We start from the raw sequence: 27,500 nt of genomic DNA, 5'->3' as shown, positions 1-27,500 counted from the left end.
GACATATTGAGAGAGTAACACCCCTCTGACAGAAAATACTCTTTTCCTCCAGTGCATGGAAGCTTCTCCAGCATAGATTTGTTTTTTTTTAGTTGACGAAAGATAATATCAATATATAAACTAATTTCAAAAGTAGAAACTAAGGAACCATCTTACCAAGGTGAAAATTGCTGTGACATGGAGTAAATAAATCAAAAGTAAGCTTCCGGCCCCAATCTCACCTACTCTGCACCTGTCACTCCCACCAGGTCCCGTCTCTGGCTGCAAAGCACCCTGCTGGTCTCCCATGGCTTCCAGCCAACCCATGTGGAGACAGCAACTGAGCCAGAGAGGCAACGGGATGATGACAGTGAGGCCATGTACTCCACAGTGCAGTGCTCTCCTTTTTTGTCTACAGATAGCTTACTGGCGCTCCCATTTGTCAGGTATTGGCAAACGGCATGCATTTCAAATGTGCACGTCAAAAACGATCATGCCAGTCTGAGGAGAGTCGTTTTTACTACTCTTAAGGCTTAGCAGTTCATATACAGTGCCACAATAGTGACACAACACTGGAAGAGTGAATGGATTGACGCCATCCGTAAGAAGTTCTTTATGAGAGTCTGCAATACTTTCAGGTCCATCACAGAACCACATGACAAACTACCAAAAATCTTTTTCCAGATGGGTCCCACCCTATTGACACTATGGTATAAATCAGATGCCATCTCAGCCTGGTATAGCAATGCAAAGGATTGCTTGATGCCTTGCTGCTTGACTGCTTAGTGAAAGACTTTCTTCCTCACTGTTGTTAGAGTGTATGCAAGTTTGACAGAGTATGTTGTTGCCATGGAATATGATTAGTAGGCATCCATATGGAAGCCTCAAACTCCCCAGGGAGTCAGCAAGGCAGGTCGGGTGGTCACATTGTAGCACCTGTGTTGCCTTAACCATAAGTTGGCTTTGCGGTGGTAAAAAATGAATACAGTGGGACATGCGGTGAAGGGGACCCTGTAGAATAATAATGAGGGGTGGATGGGTGGCTCTCCGAAGAGCCCCACAGCTGGGGGTGCACCGTCAGCAGTTTCCCTCGTGCCTATTTTGCTCTCTCCTCACTCCTCTCACCTCTCTGGTTCTCTTCCTCTTCTCTCGTCGTACAGTGAGTGCATAGCTGTGATTCCAAAGCAGTGGACAAAGATGATGTGTGTTAGGATCACAACCCCAGCTCTTTGATAGTAAATATGAGATATCAAATATGCAATAATACAGAGTGCTCTATTTCACTGCAGATCTCATTAAACTTGCCATTTATAGCATGGCTTATGGCAAGTCAAGTCAAGTGTACTTTATTTTACACTCAAAAATCTATGTAACACGGTTAGCACAGAAGTTTGACCAGTCTCCAATGTGCTGTTCATTAGTTCACTCTCTGAAATCTGGATTAAGCATGTATGCATACATCTTCGTTCCGCTGGAGAACAGACTTCTCGTGATCGTGCCACTCTCGCAGGAGAACAACTGTCCATGCGGTGGACCTATCATCAAAGTGCTTTACGGGGTCCTCGCGGACCACGGCACTCGAGAAGATAAGATTAAGGGGCGTATTAGGCAAGATCGCTGGCCGTGGTGCTGAAGTACTGCCATGGAAATGTCAGTTGTACAGGAAGTACAGGACGCTACTGAGAGCTCGGGCAGTAACTGCGCCTGCAGATACGTGCAAACTCCGAGCGGACACCCCCTGGCGGATGATGGTTGGAGAGCAATGGAGCGAGGTGAACCGTGAGGAAGCTACACTCTTAAAACAAAAGGTTCTAAATTGAACCTTTTTGGGTTCTATAGCTTGGTACGTATATGGCACCTTTTAAGGGGTCTATATAGAACCATTTCAGAGGGTTCGATTAAAAGAACCTTAAATGGTTCTTTATGATTTCAAAAAAGGGTGCTAAAAGGCACCTTTGTTATTATTATTGTACCTTTTATTATTATTATTATTATTATTATTATTATATTTAAATACAGACATGCTTATGTAGCCTACTAGTCCTATATGTGACTGGACTAAATGTGAAATCCATTCTAAAGATCAAGCATTTTAAAATTCGAGCACAGATATGTGTATGGACTTACAGGCAGGCCTATGTGTGATTGGACTGAATGTGAAATACACTCTAAAGTTCAAGCATTATAAAATTCAAGTAAAAGGTGGAGAAGAAGGAGTCGCACACAGGAGCTGAATGCTATTCAGAGAAACTGTATTAAAAATTAGTAAACAAATGAAGGAAAGCCAAAGTGGCTAACAAACATTTCGGAAGATAGTTCAAAGTTCAAACATATCATATTTTGAATTAAAAAAATAATAATAAAAAAGTTGACGTGTGGCGATTTTTTTGGGATATTCCACACCAAAAATAAATTAGATTTCAATAAGGCTTTAGAGGGCATGAAGGACGTCCATCTCCCCAGTCGCGGTGGATGCGTTGGGTAGTACACAGCAGGGGACTCACAGCGTTGTGTGACACCATTACTGGAGATGGGCTGGATGGCTCCTGTATAAATGAAAAATAAGTATAAGTAACATCCTGATAGAAATCTGGATGCCATAACAAAAGGAAGATGCACATTACAATTACAGAAGTACAATTACAGAGTACATACCTCATCCAAGCAGCAAAACCTCTGCTCTGGTACGATGAGGACCGCAGCACTCTTCAGATGATCTAAAATGACAAAATAAACATTGTTTTTTAAATCCATTGAGGTAATTGAGGGTGTGAGTCTGGAAAAGAAAAAAACAACAACAACTGGAGCTGCCCATACCGTCTGCTTTGGCCTCAGTCATCAAGGTGGTGAATTGTCCCTTGTGGCTCCCCAGCAGAGCCGCCGTGATGATATTTGGTGCCAATGTTGTCAGGGCATTGTGGATGTTTATCTCCATATCTCCAACCTCAGCCTAATTTCATAACGCATCTAGAGAAAAAAAAATGCAACAAGCACACCCAAAAACAAGGACAATTGGAGGAGGGGGTGGTTAGTTGTCAGTTTGATAAGAATGTCTGTCTTTTACCAGGGCTACAAATAGCTTCTCAACAGCTCAGGCATCTGAGAAAAGGGGAACATCACTTCACCTGTTTGCTTGGCCATTCAGCCTTTGAGTACGCTTCATCCTGTCCATGATATGTGGAAGATCTGGCTGTCGCCGGCGCAGCTCATTATTTATGGCATGTTATTGGAAACTCGGGTCATCAGGTCATCCTCCCCTCAAGTTCCACTACAATATAAAAACATGACATACAGAAAATAGCCAATGTGAATAATGTGTCATATAATAGATGAATCATGTGAACAATGAACCATGTTTAAATCCTTCATATTGTTGTACCTCTTGTGTTGTATCCAAGCTCCCCCAACATGTCTGGACTGCATCTGCCGTGTCTCTTCGCCCTCTGAAATTAGTCATAGGAAAATTGTTTAATTTCTGAACTTAGTAATAAACAAAACAGTGACCACACTGGCTAGCAAGCTGACAGGACATCATCAACACTCCAGTGCTAAGTCATCTACAAAAAAAGAAAGAACAAATCACACATATTAGGTAGGCCTAACAATATCCCCAAAATGGGCTGTGAATGCAGAGGACAAGCAACACTAGCCTATTTGACAATAACACTTTTATTAAGCCTATTTTTAGTTTGCACATCAGACTAATAAATAGGCCCAATGCACATCCTTTCTAGACAATATGTACAGCCTATTTGTATGCCCTGGGCTGATATGACTGATATGAGTCGTCACCTAGCCTAATCGGAGCCACGGCTCGCCTTTGAAACTTTATCTGACTCGGGTCAAAACTGCGTTTATTTCGGGAGCAGGCATGAAACGGTCTGTTGATGAAACCGTCGTGTTATAGGCCTACCCATACTTTTATACAGGGGGGAGACACAGCGAACGGAACGAGTGATCAGCCAGATTGTGTAGACGTAGAGAGTAGCCTACTTTCCCAAAACACGCATTCATTTTGCTACGCCAAAGCGCACACATTTGGCCGAGAGATCAACTTGCTTGAGACGCCTGCTTAGCTAGCACTCGCGTGGGTTATGAAACGTAAACAGCGCATATCTGAAACAAAGCGTGTGGGTTTTATGTAGGCTATTTACTGTTGTATTCGCACATTAATGGCGTTTATCTTATTTGTTGAGACAGAGTGCCCCTCTATTGCTAAGTGACAACCACCGACAAGAATTGTCGGCACGACTGCTTGTCGGGGGGAAAACCCACCTTGCCTACACACAACCAAAATAGATCATCATCCGCCGTTAAGTCCGTAATGTTGACGTTTGTTATCTTTGTGAAATCAACTAATGGTTTATGCTACGTTACAAGCTCAAAGCCAAATGTGCCTGCGAATAGCTAATGGATAACACATTAGCAAAACAACTGTGTGGCTAAAAAGTTAACGCCCCTTCATCATTCACAACCAATCAAACAGTCAAACACACACTTGAAGTTCAGAGACATCCCTTCACGTTGTTAAAGAGAAACACACCATTATTTGCGCAATATTATGGCAAGAGAGAATGTTTATTAATTTTGTTGCCACTTACCCTGAAAGGTTGTTGCCGTGGAAAAGGTTCGTTGGAAATCAAATAATTCTTCACGAGCGTGATATAGCACCTTTTTATCAGAAAAAGGTTCCACTACCCCAGATTGAACCCCTATGGTGCTATATAGAACCTAAAAGAACCCTTTTTTGTAAGAGTGTAGGGCAAGACGCTTGACGAATCGATAGAACAGCAGCATAAGAGAGGCGAATGGGGTGATGGTGGGTGCGAGCGAGAAAGAAAATTTCTGACTGAGGACAGGTGAGCAGAGAATAAATGCTGTATAGTTAATTAAGGGGCGTTCCACATTTCAGTGCACTGAATTTCCACCGAATGACGGCAGAGCAGACAATGAGATGCAGCTGGTTAGTAAATAAGCGTGCCTATCTTTCGCGCTGACTTCAGAAGGTTGAGAGTTGAGTGGAGAATAAAATGCTGGTGGTAATTAGGCATTCCAAATCTCATTAAATTCACCAAATTTCACTAAACGTGAACATATAAAATACCTAAATAAGACATTGACAATAATCTCTCACACACACACACACACACACACACACACACACACACACACACACACACACACACACACACACACACACTAACTCTCTCTCACACACACACACACACACACACACACACACACACACACACACACACACACACACACACACACACACACTAACTCTCTCACACACACACACACACACACACACACACACACACACACACACACACACACACACACACACACACACACACACACACACTATAAACGTCACCTAACAGCGATACAAGCCTGTACAGTAAAGTGAGATGAGATAGACTTGTATTGTCCCCAAGGGGAAATTTGTTCTCACCACCATAGTCTTGTCACAGACCTACCTTCTTGAACAGATTATAAAGGTGTCAGAGGAAACACTGCCCTGTTGCAATTCAACAAGTGAGTGAATGAAGGGGACTGCATAAGATGACAAAGCACGTATTTTGCTTTGTCTGATGTGTCCCTTGCTGGGCAAATTGGATTCACAAACCATTGTTTTTGTTGTTTGCTTTCACTCTGGAAAAGTAGATACATTTTTGCAGGGGCAGAACATTTGATTTTCCTGAAAGAATGAGTGTATTTCACATGAATATATGCAGAGAATGAACTGATGTAATGAACTGTGTAAAGGGATTACAGTATCAAATCTCAAGTCCCTTTATGGTCTGGCATCCACTACCTCACAGACGTCCTCCTCCCCTATACCCCCTCAAGATCGCTGCGGTCCTCTTTCAAGGGCGAGCTGGTCATCCCCCGCACCAGACTCAAGGCCACCAGTGACAGAGCCTTTCATGTAACTGCCCCACTCCTCTGTAACTTACCCAACCACATTCAAAATTCCCCTTCACTGGCCATATTTAAACAACACCCTGACTCATGAACAGCTTAACTCAAAAAACCTACAAAACTGTTATTTTTCCTTTGAAAACAAATGTCAATGAAAGAAGATGTGGTACATTATGTTTCATATTAGTCTTAGATGAGAAGAAACATTTTTGTTAAGATTTATGTAAAGGTTTATATGTCAAATATCCTGCGGTGTGACTGTAACATTCATGAAACCTGGAATATAATATATATATATATATATATATATATATATATATATATATATATATATATATATATATATATATATATATAATATATATATAAATTAACCAACGACATTTTGAATAATGTATGAAGCATTTGTCATGATTGCTTAAATATTAACTTTAGATTAAGATATGTGAATGTGAAAAACTCAAGACAGTAATATTAACTATAAGTTCAAGTTATGTGCACCCCTGCCCATAGTCTTCAAATTCACCTGTTTCCAATTTATTTTTCTGAAGTGGAAACGTCCTTAATCCAATATGGCAGATATGCTGTCATATACAAGTAATGCTTATAAGTAATTTAAGGAGGATTGTATGTACATTTATATACCTATATTTAAACTGTATGCATTTCTACATTTGATATATACATTTTATTTATACATTATACGTTTATATTTTATTTCAGGAAGTAGAAGTAGAAGTAGGTGAGCTCTTCTGAAACTACTTTTGTTTTACTGCGGAAATAGAAGGACACATGTATTTCGCCTTGAAGAAAGTAGATAGTACTGAAGAAAACATGTAGTTAAATGAATTACAATTTAGTAATTTGAGAAACAGACCACATATTTGGTATGTGGGTGGGAGACGTGACGCCTTGTTTTTTCGTAACATTGGTTAAAAACCTACATAACTGTTATTTTCCTTTAAAAAACAAATGTCAATTAAAGAAGATGTGGTACATTATGTTTCATATTAGTCTTGTATAAAAAGAAACATTTTTGTTAAGATTTATGTAAAGGTTTATATGTCAAATTTCCTGCGGTGTGACTGTAACATTAATGAAACAATATATAATAATATATATATAAATTAACCAACAACATTTTGAATAATGTATGAAGCATTTGGCATGACTGCATAAATCTTAACTTTAGATTAAGATATGTGAATGTGGAAAAAACTCAAGACAGTAATATTAACTACAAGTTCAATTTCGTAACACAAATTGCGTCCTGTGGGGTGACATGTATGTCAATGTTTGTGAACGGGCAGCTGCAAGGCCAACTACAAGGGTCTTAAAGACTGGCTCCTAACCAGTCAGTACCTCAGTTATTGGAGAGTGCTGTGGAAGTTTAAGGTGACTATTAACCTCTTAATATGTCTTCATATTGCCATGTTTCTGTCACGCAATGCTTAGGTTCATTTTATGGTGTCCTGTGGTGTGACTGGTCTTTTTAAAAAATGAAAACACATATTAAGATTAACACAATATCATTATCAAGTTAGCATGAGCTCAGATGTCAGTCATGTATACAAAAGGATTAAAATGGCCATAATGCAGTGAATTTCCTGTGGTGTGACTTCATTTTCCTGCGGTGTGACATAATGAGTTGATGCAGGACACCTTTACCCAAAAATGGCAAAAAAATTAGGCGAAATTTCACAGACCACTAAGTGCTTTATTTTTTTCCTTTTTTCCATTTTTTTCATCATTTTTTTCAGGAATCGGAATAACTTTTTTTTTAAAAATTGCGTTACGCCCTTAAACGTCAACCACCCACAGGGTTAAGGGCAAGACACACACACAGAGGAGGGGACAAGGTGAAAAGAAAATAACCTGGACGCATGGCGAATGGCATTCTAAAAACGCCAACTCTTTCACCCTGAATGCTCCGTAAAAAAAAGAAAGGACACTAAGGGTAGATGGTCTGATACTGTGCCGGAAATCCTTCAATTATTGCAAAGCAAGTAAAACAATAATTATTTGAGTTAGCAAGGAAGGGCAGTGTTTGGCAGGTTCACCAAGTGTTGAAAGAGAAACGACAATGTGTGTGTGTGTGTGTGTGTGTGTGTGTGTGTGTGTGTGTGTGTGTGTGTGTGTGTGTGTGTGTGTGTGTGTGTGTGTGTGTGTGTGTGTGTGTGTGTGAGAGAGAGAGAGAGAGAGAGAGAGAGAGAGAGAGAGAGAGAGAGAGAGAGAGAGAGAGAGAGAGAGAGAGAGGAGATAGAGCATGTATGACAGAATTTCACTGTTATGTATGTTTCTGGCATGTACTATGTATGTATATATGTATGTATGCATGAACACCTGAGGTTTGCATTATCAAGAGTTTATGGGAGCCGACATGCTCAGCGAGGAGTGTCATTACCTGACATTTCTCAAAGTCGTGTGTGTGTGTGTGTGTGTGTGTGTGTGTGTGTGTGTGTGTGTGTGTGTGTGTGTGTGTGTGTGTGTGTGTGTGTGTGTGTGTGTGTGTGTGTGTGTGTGTGTGTGTGTGCGTGCATGCTTGCGTGCGTGTGCGTGTGTGCACGGTCACGTGCATCTATCTTGGTGATGGCCTAAGGTGAGGTGGGGGTGTTAGGTGGGAGGTTAATTCTGGCTGCTGTTGTGGAAAATAGGATTCATTTCTCACTGATAGGAGAGGAGATGGGAGTGGGCTTTTTTAATAGAGGGATTAATGAAAAAGTAACTCTACCAAAACCCTGCAGTTCTGCTCTAGATTACAGTGGTGTTTTGCATAAACTAGGATGGATGGACAGAGCCGGGCGATGAAGAAGAAGAAGATGAAGAAGGGGATGGATCAGGTGCAGGTGGATGGGGTGCATGTTATCTCTCTGACCCAGATTGTAACCCATAAGTTAAGTGAAAAGGACACCCGCAAGAGTAGAATACTTAACCCGCTAAGACACAGCGTTATAAATTTGCTGTTACCAGAAGGGCAATGACCAAGTCGTAGTGCATTATTACATGTAAAGGCCACGTGTTATGTCATAGTATTGCAGTACTATGGTAGTTAACTTTTCAATGTCTATTACAGCGTGCCACTTGAGGTATGGCGTGCATTAAGGGGTTTTAAACCCCAATGTCCAGACTGTACAGTGCCAGTGTGCCATGTTTGCTGAAATGAGTGAAAAGTACAGAGGTTTAGGTTATGCTGAAATGAGTATGACTTGGATCTGAATCATATGTATGTAAATATTAAAAATGCACCGGATCCTGATTTTAGGGATCCTGCCGGATACCGGATCCACTGCTTAAGATCCTGCCGGATCCAGAACCGGATACCGGATCCTACGAAAGGGTTGAAACACATAGCCTACTCACATACGTGGGCCCTTTTTATCACGTTGGCTCAAACAATTTTGACTGAAAAGCCTCGGCTACCGGATCCTGGATCCTGGAACCGGATCCGGATCCTGTGAAAAACCCTATAGAGCTTGAAAGTGACGTCACTTCCCCCGATTTCATGGGACCTCAACAGCGTTTTTAGCCGAAAATCGAAGCATGTAATCCAATGTCGGTATTAAAATGATATTTCGATCCCCTCCGTGTTGTGCCACGAGCTCCACATAAGTTGTTTCTGATATTTTTGTTTATTTTTTCGTACGAACTCCTAAACTTTTTAGGAAGCTGTGTTTATTCATATTTTTCATGCAGACGGCCTCGGAACAAAACATAGATACTTCTATATGAATAATCTTTATCTAGCCTCTTAAACAGCATATTTGTAGCCCAGCGCATATAATCACTGAGATCGGAAGATATTTACTCGCTGCCATTTTGTTAAATGGTCAGCTTAGGTCCTGTGAAATGCGGAACTAAGGGGCGGGACTTTCAAGCTCTATTATCCTGCCGGATCCGGAACCGGATCTTGGATCCGGTGCATCTCTAGTAAATATAAAGATGAATAAGCAGAAATAATCAAAGCGCTAGTGATATTAATGCAACACATTTTCATCCCTAAGAAGATTAATCTCAGTTTGCAGGGTCAGCCCTGCTTTCGTTTTTTTGTTCTTTTGAAGGGCGGTGGGGTGTCATTGACAAAAAAAAACATTTCTGTAGCTGAATCCAAGGCAGTACACAGTAAACACCCCGTCTAGACCTCTGACTGTCTTCTGACCTGTGATGGGTCCATCTAAGGATTGGTGCTAAGACCCTCATCTCATAAGCTGGTATGCCTTGGTGTTGAAGTTTCCTGAAGTACAAAGAAGTTCAAGCAAGAGAGAGGGATTTAGGAAAAAATGAAGAACAGATGTATATGGGTGAGGTTCTTTATCTCTCTCTCTCTCTCTCTCTCTCTCTCTCTCTCTGTCTCTCTCTGTCTCTCTCTCTCTCTCTCTCTCTCTCTGTTTATATCTGAGTGTGTCTATTGTGTATTGTTTCTTAATGCTTATTTATTGTTAGCTCTTATTTATTATATGTCTATTTGTCTGGAATGTGCTGTGTGGATGGCCAGGTGGCATTCAATTTTCCCTGTGGGGATTGATAAAGTCTCTCTCTCTCTCTCTCTCTCTCTCTCTCTCTCATTCTCTCTCTCCCCCCTGCCGTTGTTTGTCTTGGCTGCTTGTGATGCTTTTCTTCCATGACACATTGTGTCACAGACAACGATGATTCGTACAAAAACAGCCGGCTGGCGGTACTTTCTTTCAGCACTGCATTAATGACTGGCCGTGGCCAGACGTGAATCATTTTTTTGAGGGGATTATAAGGCCACACAGTTCAATCCATCACTCATCATGGAAATACAGGCCCAGTTAGGCCACCCCTTGTGCTATTTATAACAAACTGTGGTAGTAATGCGGCTGCCTTTGCTGACAACACATAGCGTCCACCCCACAGAATCCATATGGTTTTTGCCCCTCTCTCTCTCAAGCTTAGTTTGAATATGCTTATGTAGTAAGATGATGAGTTTCTTTCAGCTTCAAACACTTCGATTTTGCGTCTTGCTCAGTTCAAATCTCTGTGGCCTCTGCAGCGATTGCCATATCATTGGCTTAATCTTCCATTCCTCTTTTTAAGGGGATTGGAGAACACCATGGCGTATTTTCCAATGGTCCATGTGCGACTCTGTATGAAGCACTTTCTGTATAGACAGCTTAAAAGCTAAACAAAATAAATGTGATCAATCCAATCTTAATCCTGCATCAACTCAGTAAGTAATTACAAATTGGAAGCCAAGTTTCCCATAATTGGTTTTGTTCACTGTAAAACGGATGGGAAGCAAACCCCTCTTTCCTGTACATTACAGTGCTTTTCCACCTATGTGGATTTCTGTGAGTGCACAGTTTTTTTTGTGACTGCATGGTTGTTACAATTGGATTTCACTGTTGCCAAGGGAGAACTATCCACAAACAGCAGAAGAAAAGAAGATTGTCATCTTCCTTTAACATCCTATCTCTTTTTGCCACCATTAAACAACAAGGAGCACCTGCACACGGACTGTACAATGACAGACAATGACGTTTTTTCCCCCTCACTCAAACACAGACAAATTTTAGCCTCAGCACATTTGGCCTCTGAAGCCTCGAGCTTTGTGTTCTCAGTACCGATGCACTACTTTGGCATTTGCAACGGCACTGCAGACAAAGAAGGCCTCTGTCAACAAGTGCTCTGTTTATGCAACAGAGTATGAACCCTGGGCAAACTGAATGTTTCCAGTGTTCATTTATAGTGTTTTAATGTTGTACTATAATGAAAGTACCCAATTCATCCAACCCTCCTGACACAAATTTGACTTCGAGTTGTGTCTCTTGAATAACAAATTAGTCATTTGGAAAATAAATGTTTCCATCAGAAATTTCCCCCAAAAGCATGCATAAAGTATGAAAATCTCTTATCTGTCATTCAATTTAGTTACACACTAGATAAAAATAGTGTGACCAGTCACAAGGGTTCTGGATTTCTATTCATACAGTGCCTGGCTCAAAAGGTTCCCTTTATGATAGTTAGTCTTGTGCTAGGTTACCCGAGGCAACACCTGTCCCCAGGTTCTGGGCCGAGGTCCCAATTCCCCAGTCCTGTGACGAGAGCCCATATATACACCACCCCTTGGAGAAAGGCTGTCTGAGGCAAATATAGTTTTTTTGGTCTCAATAGTTTTGAAGTGCTTCATTTAGCTCTGGTGCTCCTGGTGCAAAAAATGACTCATTTCAGCTCTTGTTTGCCCAGTGGAAATGACACACATAATCTAGTAGAGTAGAGTAGAGTAGAGTAGAGTAACTTTATTGATCCCCAGGGGGAAATTCAGGTATCTAGTAGCTTACATAAATACACAAAGACACAAAAGCCCACATGGACATTTCAAGACAAAAATAAACACAGGAATAGTCATCAGGGTGGGGAAAATAAAATAAAATAATAGAGATAAATGTAGAAAAGGTAATTGTGCAAAAAGACATTCTGTGAGTTGGGATAGACCAAAGCAGAAAAAAAAAACATACTCTGTCAGTTAAGGTAGACAACAAGTGTTGATGGATACATCTATGATATAGTATAGTATGTAGAAGTAGGCAGTGTACAGAGTATGATAGGGGTTGAACATTCTTACAATGTCACAGTAAAGTACAGGTAAGTGTTTTAGGCAAGCACACACACACACACACACACACACACACACACACACACACACACGTAAACACACACACACACACACACACACACACACACCACACACACACACACACACACACACACACACACACACACACACACACACACACACACACACACACACAAAGAGGTTCCCCAGTAACTGGGCCAGCTCCGTCAGATCACAGTCTTTGCCTGTGGTAAGCAGGAAAAAACAAGTATGTCCAGTGGTCAAGGGTCAAAAGATCCTTAGTGCAGTTATTGGACAGCACACACACACACACATAGGGTATTTGCAAATCTGTAGTCTGGTTTAGAGCTACTGATTGTGGTAACTGCTAAGACTCTTACATAGCTGTATCTACTTAAGTATACCACACTTTCATTCATTGTGGACCAAACTCTCCCATGTGCAACAATCAAGTCAAGTGCACTTCAAAGGCCTGTACAAAGGCCTGTAGTTCGGGATACTGAACTGCATATAAACACACTCAATGCCAAGGTCAAAGAGAAACACAGATATTCACATATGCCCACAACTTGACTAGAGATACTGAGATTCACAGACACACATTTCATCCAATAGTAATCTCTGTATTTCTTGTTTCAGGTCAAGTACCGTTTTGTGACCTACTGAATCTGAAGCTTAGTACAACCAGGTGCACACATCAGGACCATCATAAATCACACCTTTTACATTTTAGGAAGTCATTTCAGATGTCTGGACATAGATGCATGCTTTTCATGATGGGTGTCAGTGAGCAGAACTTGGCATGGAATCTTAGTAAACCTCCCCCCAGACACTTCACACAGACATGCTCCCGACTTAGCTAGCAATCAAGATTTTAGTTAACTTGATACAAGGCTGCCTCAAATGCTAGAGTTTGTTTTGAGACTGGAGACTTGTTCCGAGACCTAACTTAATTTAATTGAGACAGGGTCTGGACCATAAGTCAAGGTGTAATGAACCAGCAAAACATATAACAGTTGTTTAGCTAGAAATGCACTCAGAGAGTGCAGACCTGTGCCGAGGAAGCTGTTTGATAGAACATTTGACTCAATTTAAGTCTTTCTGCCTTGGAGTTAGAAACTGGAATGTCAAAATTCGCTCTGTCCCGCAATTTCATTTTAGGCTAGCAAAGGTGAAGAATCTTCTTTTTTTTTAAATCCTGGTTCCGGATCGTGGTCCAGATCACCACCAAAATGTAATCATCACTTGTTCCTTTGATCATTTCCAATTCCAAGACTGCTGACTGACAAACAGACAGAAAATCAAACAGACAGACAAACCAACGCGACCGAAAACATAACCTCTTTGGCGGAGGTAATTATTTCCAGACAGTTCAGTCTTAGAGCTTCTCTTCAACTGTTTAAAGGCAGAAAAATCATGGTTAAGAGAAGATTCTGTCAGCCAAATTATGGTTTGTAGTGTGTGTGCCCCCTCCATTCCACTCCCCTGTTGCTGTAGAAACGCACAGTAAAGGTAATACAGCGGCCAGTAGGACAAATCCTGTGTATCATTTCACAGTACCCCTTAAAATGCACGCAAGCACACATACACACATTTAATTCCCTCATCTCCTTCACTCCCTCCCTCCTCTCTTTCCCAGTTGCTACCCCTGTCCTATCTTGTGTTTTGGCTGAACTCTTGGCTATGTGCTCAGCTCTGGTGCGGCGTGCTAGACCCCCACTGAGCCATGGCCTGCATCAGACCCATCAGTTATCGCAGCAGCGACGTGCCAGAAAAACACCCCCAGGCCTCCACACTCCCTCACCCATTCAGCTTTACACATGGGTACAAGGCAAGCACTTTGACATAGTCACCAGCCAAGGATCGCACTGGCCTGCTAAGACAGACATGACAAGGAGTGAAAGTGCGAAGGGTTTCATTGCAAAACGGCGTGTTTTTGAGTTTTGCATTTTATTATTGGAAATGACTGTTCAGAGGTATCACCTATGTGTGAATTCTTGCCATTCAAATGTTTTGGGAACATGCTGTTTAAACCTATATAACGTGCATTTTGCTGTGCAATGCAATGGAATGCCCAGTACAAAAATGTCAATTTACCAACATTCTACAAAATGGATAACACCGTTTTGCAATGTAACCCTTCATTTGTCATATTAAAAAGAGCATTCATTCTTTTTTTTAGAAATTGAAATAATTATGTTGAGCATCATGGATCCTCTCAGGGTCATAAAAGACCCCACAAGTGTTTGGATTATAATTACCAGGTAGATTGGCGTATAAAATGCATAACAATTCTAACAATGATTGCACAACATATATATATTATTCCAAATTCCCAGAAATATGTTCCCGGAGTCATAAATGACCGAAGATGGACGTTCAAGTGTTAAAAGGGGAGACTCAGTATAGGGTGAAAGGCACAGTATAGGGTATTTTATCAAATATGCACTTTTCGAGTCTCAACATTTAAACTGAGGAATTAAATGTCTAATAAATAATAATAAAGACATGGATAAATGCCCATTTTCACAGTCATATCTCTCGATTAGTGATACTGGTCTACCCTGACTACCCCCAACTGTCAGCCTGATTCTCAGCTGAAAACCCCCCTTATTGTGTTGACTGTGATGTGTGTTTGTCTCGTGTGTCTTATGCCACCACCAAAGCAAATTTTCCATTTCATGTAAGTTTGATGGACAATAAAGAAGTCTAAGTCTAAGTCTTACGACAATCGGTGGAATGTTACCCTGCAGGACCATCGGACACAAAAATCGGAGTTGTGTACTAGCCTGGCTTTTTCACAACATATGGCAATTTTTCTTTTATGCATTCCCATGATACAATTTGGAGTGCTGCCACAGTAATGCCTGACTACAGTATGTTCTTTGGTACTCCAACTACTGTTATTATCTGTGTATGTTCTTCTTCACTTCATCTAACTACGGTTAATCATGTCTCAAAATGTGTGTGTGTGTGTGTGTGTGTGTGTGTGTGTGTGTGTGTGTGTGTGTGTGTGTGTGTGTGTGTGTGTGTGTGTGTGTGTGTGTGTGTGTGTGTGTGTGTGTGTGTGTGTGTGTGTGTGTGTGTGTGTGTGTGTGTGTGTGTGTGTGTGTGTGCATGTGTGTGTGTGTGTGCATGTGTGTTTGGTTGTCTATGTATCTGTCTGTGAGTGTAGTATGTCTGTGTGTCTGCGTGTGTACAGGGTTGTGATGTTTAGTGTGTTTTATCATTGTGGTAATAAAACAGGAAGGGAAGGTGGTTACATAATAATCTGTGGCGGTATGTGGTTTCTGCCACCAGAAGTGTGTGTGTGTGCACGTGCGTGCATGCGTGCATGCGTGCATGCCTGCGTGCGTGCATGCCTGAGTGCCTGCCTGCGTGCATGCCTGCGTGCGTGCCTGAGTGCTTGCGTGCGTGCGTGCGTGCATGCCTGCGTGCATGCATGAGAGCCTGCGTGCGTGCATGCCTGCGTGCGTGCCTGAGTGCTTGCGTGCGTGCGTGCATGCCTGCGTGCATGCATGAGAGCCTGCGTGCGTGCCTGAGTGCCTGCGTGCATGCATGAGTCCGTCCGTGCGTGCGTGCATGCCTGCGTGCCTGCTTGCATGAGTGCATGTGTGTGTTAAGGGGACCCACTGTGTGAGTGCTGAGGTCCTGTGGAGCAGCTGAGGTAAAGAGCTGTGCACCTCAGGGGATCCGTGTGTTTATGCGTGCAGTTGGGAATGTAGCCATATTCACAATTACATCCGAGTCAAAGACTTATGCCTCGGGTCTTATAGTACAGTGTATCACCAACACCCACCCCACTCCCCCACACATACACACATAAACACATACAGACAGACATGCAAAACATGCACACACACACAAGCACGCCAGCGCGCGTGCACACACAGACACACACGCGGACACACGCGGACACACACACACACACACACACACACACACACACACACACACACACACACACACACACACACACACACGAATACTGTAAGCATACAAATATGTGAACACATGTTTGAGTCAAAGACGTCCAACATGTCCTTCAGTGCAACGGATACTTTTGCTTACTGTAAATACAAAAAAAGAGGGTTTTTTAAAATCATTTTTTGGCTTGGCTTTCATGCATTCACTTTTCAAAAATTGTTTTGAAATTTCATGTTTTTCACAGTTACAGTAAGCAAAAGCATCTGTTAGCACTGAAGGACAGTGTCATGTTGGACGTCTTTGACCCGTTTACACTGTACCCTCAGCCTGAAACCACCACCCCCCCCCCCCCCCACACACACACACACACACTCACACACTTTCAGAAGAGGCCGATTGAGGTCAGCATAATAGCCAGGGCTGGACTGGCCATCTGGCATAGCGGGCATTTCCCGGTGGGCCCCGCACCCTTGTGGGCCCCTATTTTCAGGAATGTAAAAAAAACATTTCTGAGAATAGGAGCCCATGAGGGTGCGGGGCCCACCGGTGAGTCTGTTCTTCTCCACTAATTATGACGGGCCCCTTTAACCCATTGTGTCCTGGAGCAACATATACGCTACATTCAAGGTCTTGAGATTTGAGCTGTTTTATTAAAGATGTGGGCATGTTAGAGCTGAATGAACACTACACTAGTGCAAAATGAAGGTTCTAGATTTTAAATGTAACCTATTTCATGTTTGTATTTGCTTCGAAGGCTGAGATATTCAGGATTTAATAGGCAGAGGGCATCCTTTCTCAAAAAGGACTTAGGACAAAATGGGTTAAGCCAAAAGTGCCTGGTCCCTATGTCTCTCCTAGTCCAGCCCTGCTAATAGCTGTCTGTCTGCCTCACCAGCTGTGGAGCTGCCCCAGTTGTGCAGTTTTCTGTGGATTTTTATACTGCAGCAGTCGGGACACAGCTGCAAGGTTAGGTCATCGTGCTACTCATCATGGCTACATTTCTATTTATAGTTGAAGTTATATGTTAGGAGTTACAGTACTGTATATTATTGGATTGCCTAATGGTTCATACATTGAACACGCTAATGTCTAAAATACACATGACACATTGCATTTAGGTATACATGAGTTTCCCGAAAAGGAAAACAGGCAATCTACAACAAATGCAGTGGATTATGTGGTACAGTACTGTAGACTCACAGGTTAACCCATTGACGCCTAAGGCATCTACAAAAAAGGGTGCTGAATGCCTGAGCCCTTTTTAAGAAAAGCTGCCCTCAGCCTATAAAAACCTAAATATCTCAGCTTCTGAAGCACATCAAAATATGCACTAAGTTGCATTTAAACGCTAATACCCTCATATTTTATTAGAATGTGTTCATTCATATCAAACAAACAGAGATTTTTAATAAAGTTGTCTCAAATCTCATGAGCCTGAATGTTGCGTAATGCAGCTCCAGGCGCCAGGGCCAATGTTGCGCAGTGCAACATCAGGCATCAATGGGTTAAGAGGGAAAGAGAGGAACATTTTCTGTTTGGGTCCTGTTGTGTCTTGGATGGTTGTCCCTGTTCGGAGAGTGGCTCTGTTAGCAGCTGACCGTAGGTTGAGGAGCTTGACAGGAGCAAACAACCTCATACACCTCCCCTCTCTCACACTCTCTCTCTCTCACAGTCTCTCTCTCTCTCTCTCTCTCTCTCTCTCTCTCTCTCTCTCTCTCTCTCTCTCTCTCTCTCTCTCTCTCTCTCTGATACAACCACCACAAAACACACAAAGACACACACACTTACTCCCTGTCAAAAACAGACACCCATTTACTCTCTGTCAAACAGGCACACCTTCACTCAGACAAACTAGGCCAGATGCAGGGTGTAAGGCCACCTGTGGCACTTTGTCTGATCACGTCCACGCAGAGCGACGATGAGCATGGCTGACAGGTGTCACCGTACCATGGCCTGATCAGGGCTGAAGTTCACCACAGTCCCTCATGCCCCACGTCACACCACATAGTAGCCTCGGCCCCCTCTGTCCGACTGAACTGTCACTCTTTCTGCTTGGTATGTGGGCGTGATTGGTAGTCATTGGTGGTGGGATCATTGCTGTCCTATCACTGCACCTGATTTATTCCATCTGTGGGAGGTGCAACAGCTAAACCTGCAAATCTTTGGACAAGTTAACGGTTTTAGGATCACTCTGTCATGTTGGGCTTTGACTTTTTGTCCTCATAATGTGCACTGTTCCAACACGCATTGAAAAACATTACTTCCATACTACTACACTACTACGACATTAGAGAGTCTTTAAGTCTTTTAAGAGTGTGTGGCCCTGCCGTGGCCTAACGGTAGGATACTGGATTGCTATGCCGACGGCCCGGGTTCGATTCCGGCCCGGCTCATTTGCCGATCCTTCCCTGTCTCTCTCTCCCCACTCATTTCCTGTCTCTCCTCCACTGTCCTCTCAAAATTGAAGACTAAAAGCCCTAAAAAAGTCTTTAAGAGTGTGTATGGTTAATACAGAGTGGAGTTGGAGCTTTTTTCTCTTTTGACCAGTTCTTAATTTGGGGTCTCTGGACTTGTATATACGGTAAAAAGTGTAGTCTAGGGCGGTGCTTGAGGAAAACTCAATATGTGTTTGTCCATCAAAACCATTGTAATATTCAGTTATCCTCAGTTGTAACCCTCTCTAAAACACCCTACTCACTTTGTACAATATTTTGTTGTCCGTCAAAGCTTATCGCAATGTACAGAGATGACATCTGACCCATCTCTGAGGTCATCATTGTTCCTTGGAGTGCACATCAGCGACGACCTCTCTTGGACCACCAACACTACATCACTGGCGAAGAAGGCCCATCAGCGTCTCTACTTCCTGCGCAAACTAAAGAAGGCAAGTGCTACACCCTCCATCATGACAACATTCTACAGAGGAACCATAGAGAGCGTCGTGTCCAACTGCATCACAGTGTGGGGAGGAAGCTGCACGGAGAAAAACAGGAAGACACTCCAGCGTGTTGTGAACACAGCGAAGAAGATCATTGGAGTACCACTCCCCTCCCTGCAGGACATTTACACCACACGCCTCACCCGGAAAGCACTGATGATCATCAAAGACACAAGCCACCCTGCACACAAACTGTTCAGCCTCCTGCCCTCTGGAAAGAGGTACAGGCGCCTCCGTTCCCGTACCACCAGGCTGGCGAGCAGCACAATGCACCAAGCGATCAAGATGCTGAACACTCAACCCACTCTCCCTCCACTGTCAGCCTCTAGCCAGCAAGGCCACTGACAACCCCCCCCCCATCCCCCACCACCACATCTGCGACTGAACATTCCACCTGCACTACTATACTTGTGACTGAACTTTCAACCTGCACTAACTCAAAACATGCACACACACACACACACACACACACACACACACACACACACACACACACACACACACACACACACACACACACACACACACACACACACACACACACACACACACAAGCACACTGCACTTTCTGCACTAAACCCAAACATACACACACTGACACACACACACACACACAGACACACGAACACACACACAAGACGCACACCGCACCTTCTACCTGCACTAAACACATACACACACATACACACACACACACACACACACACACACACACACACCACACACACACACACACACACACACACACACACACACACACACACACACACACACACACACTGCTGCTGGTGTACTTGACAGACCTTTTTAATATTTATTTTTCTTCAAAATGCTACTATTACCATGTCAGAACGCTATAAAGGACTTTTTTTAGGAAAAGCACAAAAGCACAACAAATACCTCTTAATGTATGTCCTCTACAAGTCTTCTGTTGTCCAGTCTTGCACTTTAAATGTCTGTATGAGCACTGTCTATGTCCATACTGTCTTAAGTCCATGTATAAGTACTGTCTATGTCTATACTGTCTATGTCCTTACCTAGATTAGTCTATGTCTGTATGGGAAAGCAAGAAATGTAATTTCAAATTCTTTGTATGACCAGTGCATGTAAAGAAATTGACAATAAAACCTACTTGACTTGACTTGATCATTGAATCAAAGTCCACATTTCTTGGATCCTATTCTCACAGAAAAATCAAGGTATAGCTACCAGTTTCACCAACACTGACAACCTCATTATCAAATCCTTTGTGGGAGCTGGCACTGTTAAATTGTAACTAAAAGTTGGATTGGACCAACTCTGAAAAAGCTCACTCTGTGCATGCGTGTGTGTCAGGGCTTGACACTGGCACCTGCCAACCGGCCAAATGCTGGTAAAACTTGGCTGTGGCTGGTAATAATTTCAGTGTCACTAGCCAATTCGGCAGGTAGCTTATTCTCTGTTATCACGTATAAGAATAGCCTATATTCTGCACTTTGCCCCTTATTGATTGTATCTACGAAAGAGATTTGTTACTCAGTTTCTCTGAGTTATTTCCATGTAGAAAGCTGTGCTTTATCTTCTTGCTTTAGCATCTCATCTTCTGAGATTAGATGTAAAACATCATGATAAAGAAAAAAAAATCTAATTTTTGGCTAGTACAAGAGCTGGATGGCTAGTGAATTTGGAAAACCACTTACCACAGTGGCTGGCAAGAGGAAAGGTTAATGTCAAGCCCTGGTGTGTGTGTGTGTGTGTGTGTGTGTGTGTGTGTGTGTGTGTGTGTGTGTGTGTGTGTGTGTGTGTGTGTGTGTGTGTGTGTGTGCTCTTCTCATACTGTAGCAGCATCTCGAAAAATACTTTAAAATGTGAGTAAGGAATAAAAGAAAAACATCAGTGTATTTGCTTCCTGAAAGACTCAAAAACAGCAATGCAAGGAAAAGGGGGGAAAAAAACATCAGTCGCCTGCAGGTTGCTCGAGGCAAAAAGCTTGAGGCCCTTGATTTGTTTTGACTAAACATGGAGAGAGTGTACCAGAGAGAACAAAGTCTGGGTTTAGACAACTTCCTAGAAAATCCACAAACGGTTTGATGATGAGAGTTCAGACGTTTTAGTTTTCTATTGTTTCAGTGTTGTCCTGGGATTCACAGTTCTGCTGTAGTCCCAGGCAAGTTCAGGGCATGTAAGGACAGTATTGTGTGGTTAGAGTGCAACGCCAGTGCTTTTGTCAGAAGACCGGTTCATCTTGTGATGACCCTTCATATCAGTTCATCAGCCAATTTTGATATATTTCACACTTATTATTTTAGTGTGTGTGTTCATTACTCTTTTGGCAATCTGCCAGGAATAGTCTGCCAGTGGAAGAGACAAGTGATATAAGGATTGAAAGATGCTGAGTGTATACACGGAGACCTTCGTCGAAGAGTTTATATTTATGCCTGTTTAAAGATGTAGCCTAAGTGGGAAAAGACAGTTTTGAGTGAAGAAGAAGCACCAGGGATACATGCACAGAAATAAAATGTAGACGAAAATGTGGAATTTGAAAAATAAGAGCTTGTTTTTCTGAGCAGTGACACTTCTATCTTGCCCACTTTAGTCTTATCGAAGTCAGTAGCCCAATATCTGCAAAAGCTATTATACTGACCTCTACGTAATTATGTGGACACTACCAATGCTCTTAGATTAATACTGTACTCTACAGTACACTGTATAATTTTGCCATCTTAACAGTGATATTGTCAGTCATATATTTTCTTTCACACAAATAAATGATTGATCCCATGATGCACTTGCTTTTTGGACCTTGAACATGTAAAATTCTCCCACAACACTGATCATTGCAGTTCTTATACTTGTCTTTACACATGATCTGTGTGTGTGTGTGTGTGTGTGTGTGTGTGTGTGTGTGTGTGTGTGTGTGTGTGTGTGTGTGTGTGTGTGTGTGTGTGTGTGTGTGTGTGTGTGTGTGTGTGTGTGCTGTGTTTGTGTGTGCGTATGGCTGTGTATACATACTTAGAAACAGAACATTCTGCCATGGCCTTACAAGCCTTACAAGTACCTCGAGAAACATTAATGCAATACAGTAGAAGATACTATTCAGTAGTTACTGTTTTGAAAAAAAGCCGGGGATATTCCATACCCTGGACAGAATGATTCAAAAGCTGAGATTCTTAGCTTTTTACAGGTTTTCACGGAACGTTTTTATGTTCTTTCAATCCAAAGTTATATAACTTTAAGCGGCCGCTGTTTCAAGTGAAAAAATAGCGCTTTCCAACCTTTTTTTTTTACCTCGTCATTTTGTTTTCGAACAGACAGCGATCTCCTTAACCTAGACCTACAGACATGTGTTAGGGCTTGTTCGAAAGCTGTGATTCTTAGCTTTTTACAGGTTTTTACGGCACGTGTTTATGTTCTTTAAATCCAAAGTTATTTAACTTTAAGCGGTCGCCACTTCAAGTAAACAATGGCGTTGTTCTCCAGCCTGATAGAGAGGAAATCTTTGTTCCCTCGAATAAACCACAGTTGTCTTTTTCATTCGAAATTTTCATTTTTACATTTAATTTGATAACAGCAAATTCGCCATCCCTCTGCAGGTTCGTATAGAAGATATGTGCAATGAAAAGGGCTACTTTAATGTGCCCTATTTTGCATGGTGGTAAAAAAACGACTTCTCACAAGGCACAAGGAGGAGGCGTGGAGCTTTGGAAATAGCGTGATTTTAAAATAATAGGCTAATAATATAACTCCTTGGCCTAGGACTGGACTTAGGCTACTTTAAAGAACATGATAATTGCTTGAGCAAATTTTCTCTGTCTACTGTAAAAACTGCCGACAGAAAAGTTGATTTTTAAAGTGCGTGGGTGGGGATAGGTGTTTTCACATGCCGGTAAATCCTAACACAGGCAACACCTAAGTCCCTTTTCGACTAGCCCTGTTAGAACGGGGCTGCGCGCTGCTGGGGCGTGGTTTCGTTTTCTTTTTGCATTTACTCCACCCATCATCAGCTCAAACAGGGCTCAAACAGGGGCGATTATAGAATCGCGAAAGACGTGGTTCGAGGCGTGCGGAGCTGAGTTCCACTAGGCTAAATGTTGCCTGTGTTAGGATTTACCGGCATGTGAAAACACCTATCCCCACCCACGCACTTTAAAAATCAACTTTTCTGTCGGCAGTTTTTACAGTAGACAGATAAAATTTGCTCAAGCAATTATCATGTTCTTTAAAGTAGCCTAAGTCCAGTCCTTGGCCAAGGAGTTATATTATTAGCTTATTAGGCTATTATTTTAAAATCACGCTATTTCCAAAGCTCCATGCCTCCTCCTTGTGAGAAGTCGTTTTTTTACCACCATGCAAAATAGGGCACACTAAAGTAGCCCTTTTCATTGCACATATCTTCATATAGCCTACGAACCTTCAGAGGGATGGCGAATTTGCTGTTATCAAATTAAATGTAAAAATGAAAATTTCGAATGAAAAAGACAACTGGTTTATTCGAGGGAACAAAGATTTCCTCTCTATCCGGCTGGAGAACAACGCCATTGTTTACTTGAAGTGGCGACCGCTTAAAGTTAAATAACTTTGGATTTAAAGAACATAAACACCTGCCGTAAAAACCTGTAAAAAGCTAAGAATCTCAGCCTTCTAACAAGCCCTAACACATGTATGTAGGTCTAGGTTAAGGAGATCGCTGTCTGTTCGAAAACAAAATGACGAGGTAAAAAAAAAATGGTTGGAAAGCGCTATTTTTTCACTTGAAACAGCGGCCGCTTAAAGTTATATAACTTTGGATTGAAAGAACATACAAACGTTCCGTGAAAACCTGTAAAAAGCTAAGAATCTCAGCTTTCGAACAAGCCCTAACACATGTCTGTAGGTCTAGGTTAAGGAGATCGCTGTCTGTTCGAAAACAAAATGACGAGGTAAAAAAAAAATGGTTGGAAAAAGCTATTTTTTCACTTGAAACAGCGGCCGCTTAAAGTTATATAACTTTGGATTGAAAGAACAAAAAAACGTTTCGTAAAAACCTGTGAAAAGCTAAGATTCGCAGCTTTCGAACAAGCCCAAACACATGTCTATGGGTCTAAGAGAAGGAGATCGCTGGTTATATTTAGTCCTATATAGGTCCTATTGTTTAGATTAGGGCTTAGATTCACAATGGCGTGAAAACACGGTGTTGTCGCGGCTAGTTGCAGCAGCTGATCATACCGGCCCAGTTCTAGTCCCCGTTGTATGGAAATGCGTGCGAGACAGCACCATCGACACACCGTCAAGTTTCATGAATATTTATAAAGCCCGCACCAGAACGCTGAGCCCAATGGAAAAGAGACTTTAGCCTAGTGGAACTCAGCTCCGCACGCCTCGAATCACGTCTTTCGCGATTCTATAATCGCCCCTGTTTGAGCCCTGTTTGAGCTGATGATGGGTGTGTATGGGTGGAGTAAATGCAAAAAGAAAACGAAACCACGCCCCAGCAGCGCGCAGCCCCGTTCTAACAGGGCTAGTCGAAAAGGGGCTATAGTGATCTGTTCAGTGATCTGTTCCATTAATTGTATAGGCCTACCTTGTTCTGCACTGCATCACCCCTGATATTGGGCCCTACTGTCCCATTTGCTTTGTTATATGGCTGACTCATCTGACACACCGAGTACTATCGAGGAAGACTGGGCCATATTCTCAGCAAGACACCAAAAACTGCCTTAGTGTGTGTGTGTGTGTGTGTGTGTGTGTGTGTGTGTGTGTGTGTGTGTGTGTGTGTGTGTGTGTGTGTGTGTGTGTGTGTGTGTTGCCTGGTTTCCCAGCCACCCATCACCCTCGGCTGCCACTTCTGTCCCCACAGATCTCTCACGGATGAGCTGAATTATTGGCATTCATGCAAATGGCCAAGCCAATCAGGGACAAATAAATAAGTCATCATATTGAGGCAGGGGCGCTGCTAAAATTGTTGGGCCCCATGAAAGATGCACATTTTGGGCCCCCAAAATGACAAATTGTGTTATCAGCATCCTTCCAGGGGGCCTGTCAGTGCTGTTGGGCCCATAGAATCTGTAACACCTTTCCCCCCCTCGCGGCACCCATGTTTTGAGGGAGAATACATGGAAAACTCATAATATAGTATTTATAGTAATATAGTATTTAATATAGTAGAATTACGAAACAATCAAAGAAGAAAAATTATGGTACACAATAGAGAGCAAGAGACTGTATAGAGAATGTCAGAGAGAGAGTGTGTGAGAGAGAAAGTGAGAGACAGAGACAGAAAGAGAGACATTTTATGCTGTTGTGTCTGGATATTGGCGTCACAGGTGCCGGAAAGGGGGATGCAGTGGTGCGTTTGTATCCTCACTTTTGGGCTCCCTAAATGAGGCCCTCTCAAGTTACACTGCAAAAGAACGAGTGGAGTGCAGCTGAGTAACACTGTTTACCCCTTAGCGCAGAGCCTTAATCTGTTATAAGGCTCTCGGTAATGTCATAGCAATGTTGTTTTGATGTAGTTGAGTATTTTCAGAAAGTAGTGAATACTCCCGCCGGCGACCCCATCAAACCAAATAAAGAAGCAAGAAAGGGGAAAAAAAGCACCACCACTTTCAAACTTGTTCCGTCGCCCTTGATTGGCATTGCCACTACGGTACTCAGACGGACATGCAAATATAGAAGCATTTGAATGAAAAAAAAATGGAGCGAGAGAGAGAGAGAAAGGAACAGAAAGGAAATGAAAATAAAAAAAGTGCAATCCCATCATCCTCTTCAGGGCTCTCTGCCGGCCCCTCCGGCCCTGATTCTGCATGTCATGGAGTAGCACGCGTCTTGACACATTGGAATGAGTTCACATCCCTGTGGCGTTTAACATACATTAACATACATTATGGTGAAGGTTATGCATAATCCTGAGGCTTAGAGGGTTGCCAGGGCAAGAGGTGACTGCACCGGGGCCTTCTCTGACCTTTTTTTTCTCCTTTCTCCTTTCTCCTCTTGCCCTTTGACCTTCCATTTTTCAGTGTGACCCGCTGGGGGATTATTGCCTAATGTGGCAGTTGCTCCAGGGCAGACCTGTATTTCGCGCATGTGCGGGGTGTGTGTGTGTGTGTGTGTGTGTGTGTGTGTGTGTGTGTGTGTGTGTGTGTGTGTGTGTGCACATGTGTACATGTACGCATGTGCGGGGGCGTGTGTTTGTGTGTGTGTGCATGCGTGCGTGTGTGTCTGTATTTCTCTGTGTACACACCTGACCTTTTCTGCGCCCGTCACCTTTCTCATGCCATCTTCACGGGGAGCCATGTGCAACGCCTCAGGTGGCCGAGGTCATGTGAGCTGGTCTCACGTTCGCTTGTGTGCCTCCACGGAAATCCATTACGCTCCAGTTGCTCCTGGAAGGACTGTCATTTGTGGTTCGTCAGGTGGAGTTCGAAGGTCGCGGAGGTTGCAGCCGTTGCCGTGCTGCAGGTCACATTCTCTGGGCGTGCCTGTCAGACTGTGTCGAAGTAAAACTATACACAGGTGACCCAAGCTTGACGATCCAGTTCTGTCCATTTTACAAAAGAGGGTAGGGTATAGCACGAGGGGGTCATCACTCTTTCATAAAATGCTATCCATAATCTAACCATAATCGATAAGCAGCAATTGACTGGCATTCTGCTTTATTTGCATGGTTTATGGTGGGAAACAATAGCTTTAGTAGTGGTGCAGCTTTATTTGTGAGAGGACAGTGAGAGAGGGACAGGAAACGAGTGAGGAGAGAGAGATGGGGAAGAACTGGCAAATGACCCGGGCCGGAATTGAAGCCGGGTCACCGGTATAGTAACCCAGTGCCCTACCGTTAGGTCATGGTAGGGCCGAGACAATAGCTTTTGAAAAGGTACGGTCCGGCCCTACCGTGGCGGTAACAGTACGCTACGCGGCTGACCCAGGTTCGATTCCGGCCTGGGTCCTATGCCGTCCCTTCCCACTCGCTTCCTGTCATGTCTTCACTGTCCTGTCTCAAAAATAAAGGCAAAAAGCCCCCCCCCCAAAAAAAAAAAAATAAATAAATAAATAAAATAAAATAAAAAATAGGCCTTTATAAAAGAAAAGACATGACCACAACTAAGGTCAGCAACTATGGTTTCGAGAAACACAACCCTGTATTTTATCCAGGACTCAGTTCTTAGATGGTATTAGTCC

The 27,500-nt window shown here is 42.7% G+C and overlaps 1 protein-coding gene and 2 long non-coding RNA genes across 3 annotated transcripts in view; 1 reads left to right on the top strand and 2 right to left on the bottom strand.

Annotated features, from left to right (window-relative positions):
• The window catches only part of mtnr1aa (melatonin receptor 1A a), a 55,312-nt gene that overhangs the window by 25,103 nt on the left and 2,709 nt on the right, over positions 1 to 27,500 (top strand). The gene's annotated exons all lie outside the window — the stretch shown is intronic.
• Positions 2,365 to 2,907, bottom strand: LOC134465626 (uncharacterized). The gene is made up of 3 exons (XR_010038170.1): positions 2,797 to 2,907; positions 2,635 to 2,696; positions 2,365 to 2,525 (listed from the first exon to the last, which is right to left on the bottom strand). It is a non-coding gene; the product is annotated as an uncharacterized LOC134465626 (long non-coding RNA).
• On the bottom strand, positions 3,117 to 4,344 carry LOC134465627 (uncharacterized). The gene is made up of 3 exons (XR_010038171.1): positions 4,255 to 4,344; positions 3,359 to 3,422; positions 3,117 to 3,247 (listed from the first exon to the last, which is right to left on the bottom strand). It is a non-coding gene; the product is annotated as an uncharacterized LOC134465627 (long non-coding RNA).

Source organism: Engraulis encrasicolus, chromosome 16, assembly GCF_034702125.1.
Source record: "Engraulis encrasicolus isolate BLACKSEA-1 chromosome 16, IST_EnEncr_1.0, whole genome shotgun sequence".
Lineage (NCBI taxonomy): Eukaryota > Metazoa > Chordata > Actinopteri > Clupeiformes > Engraulidae > Engraulis > Engraulis encrasicolus.
Note: the sequence above shows the minus strand (reverse complement) of the source record. Positions and strands in the feature narration are given on the sequence as shown.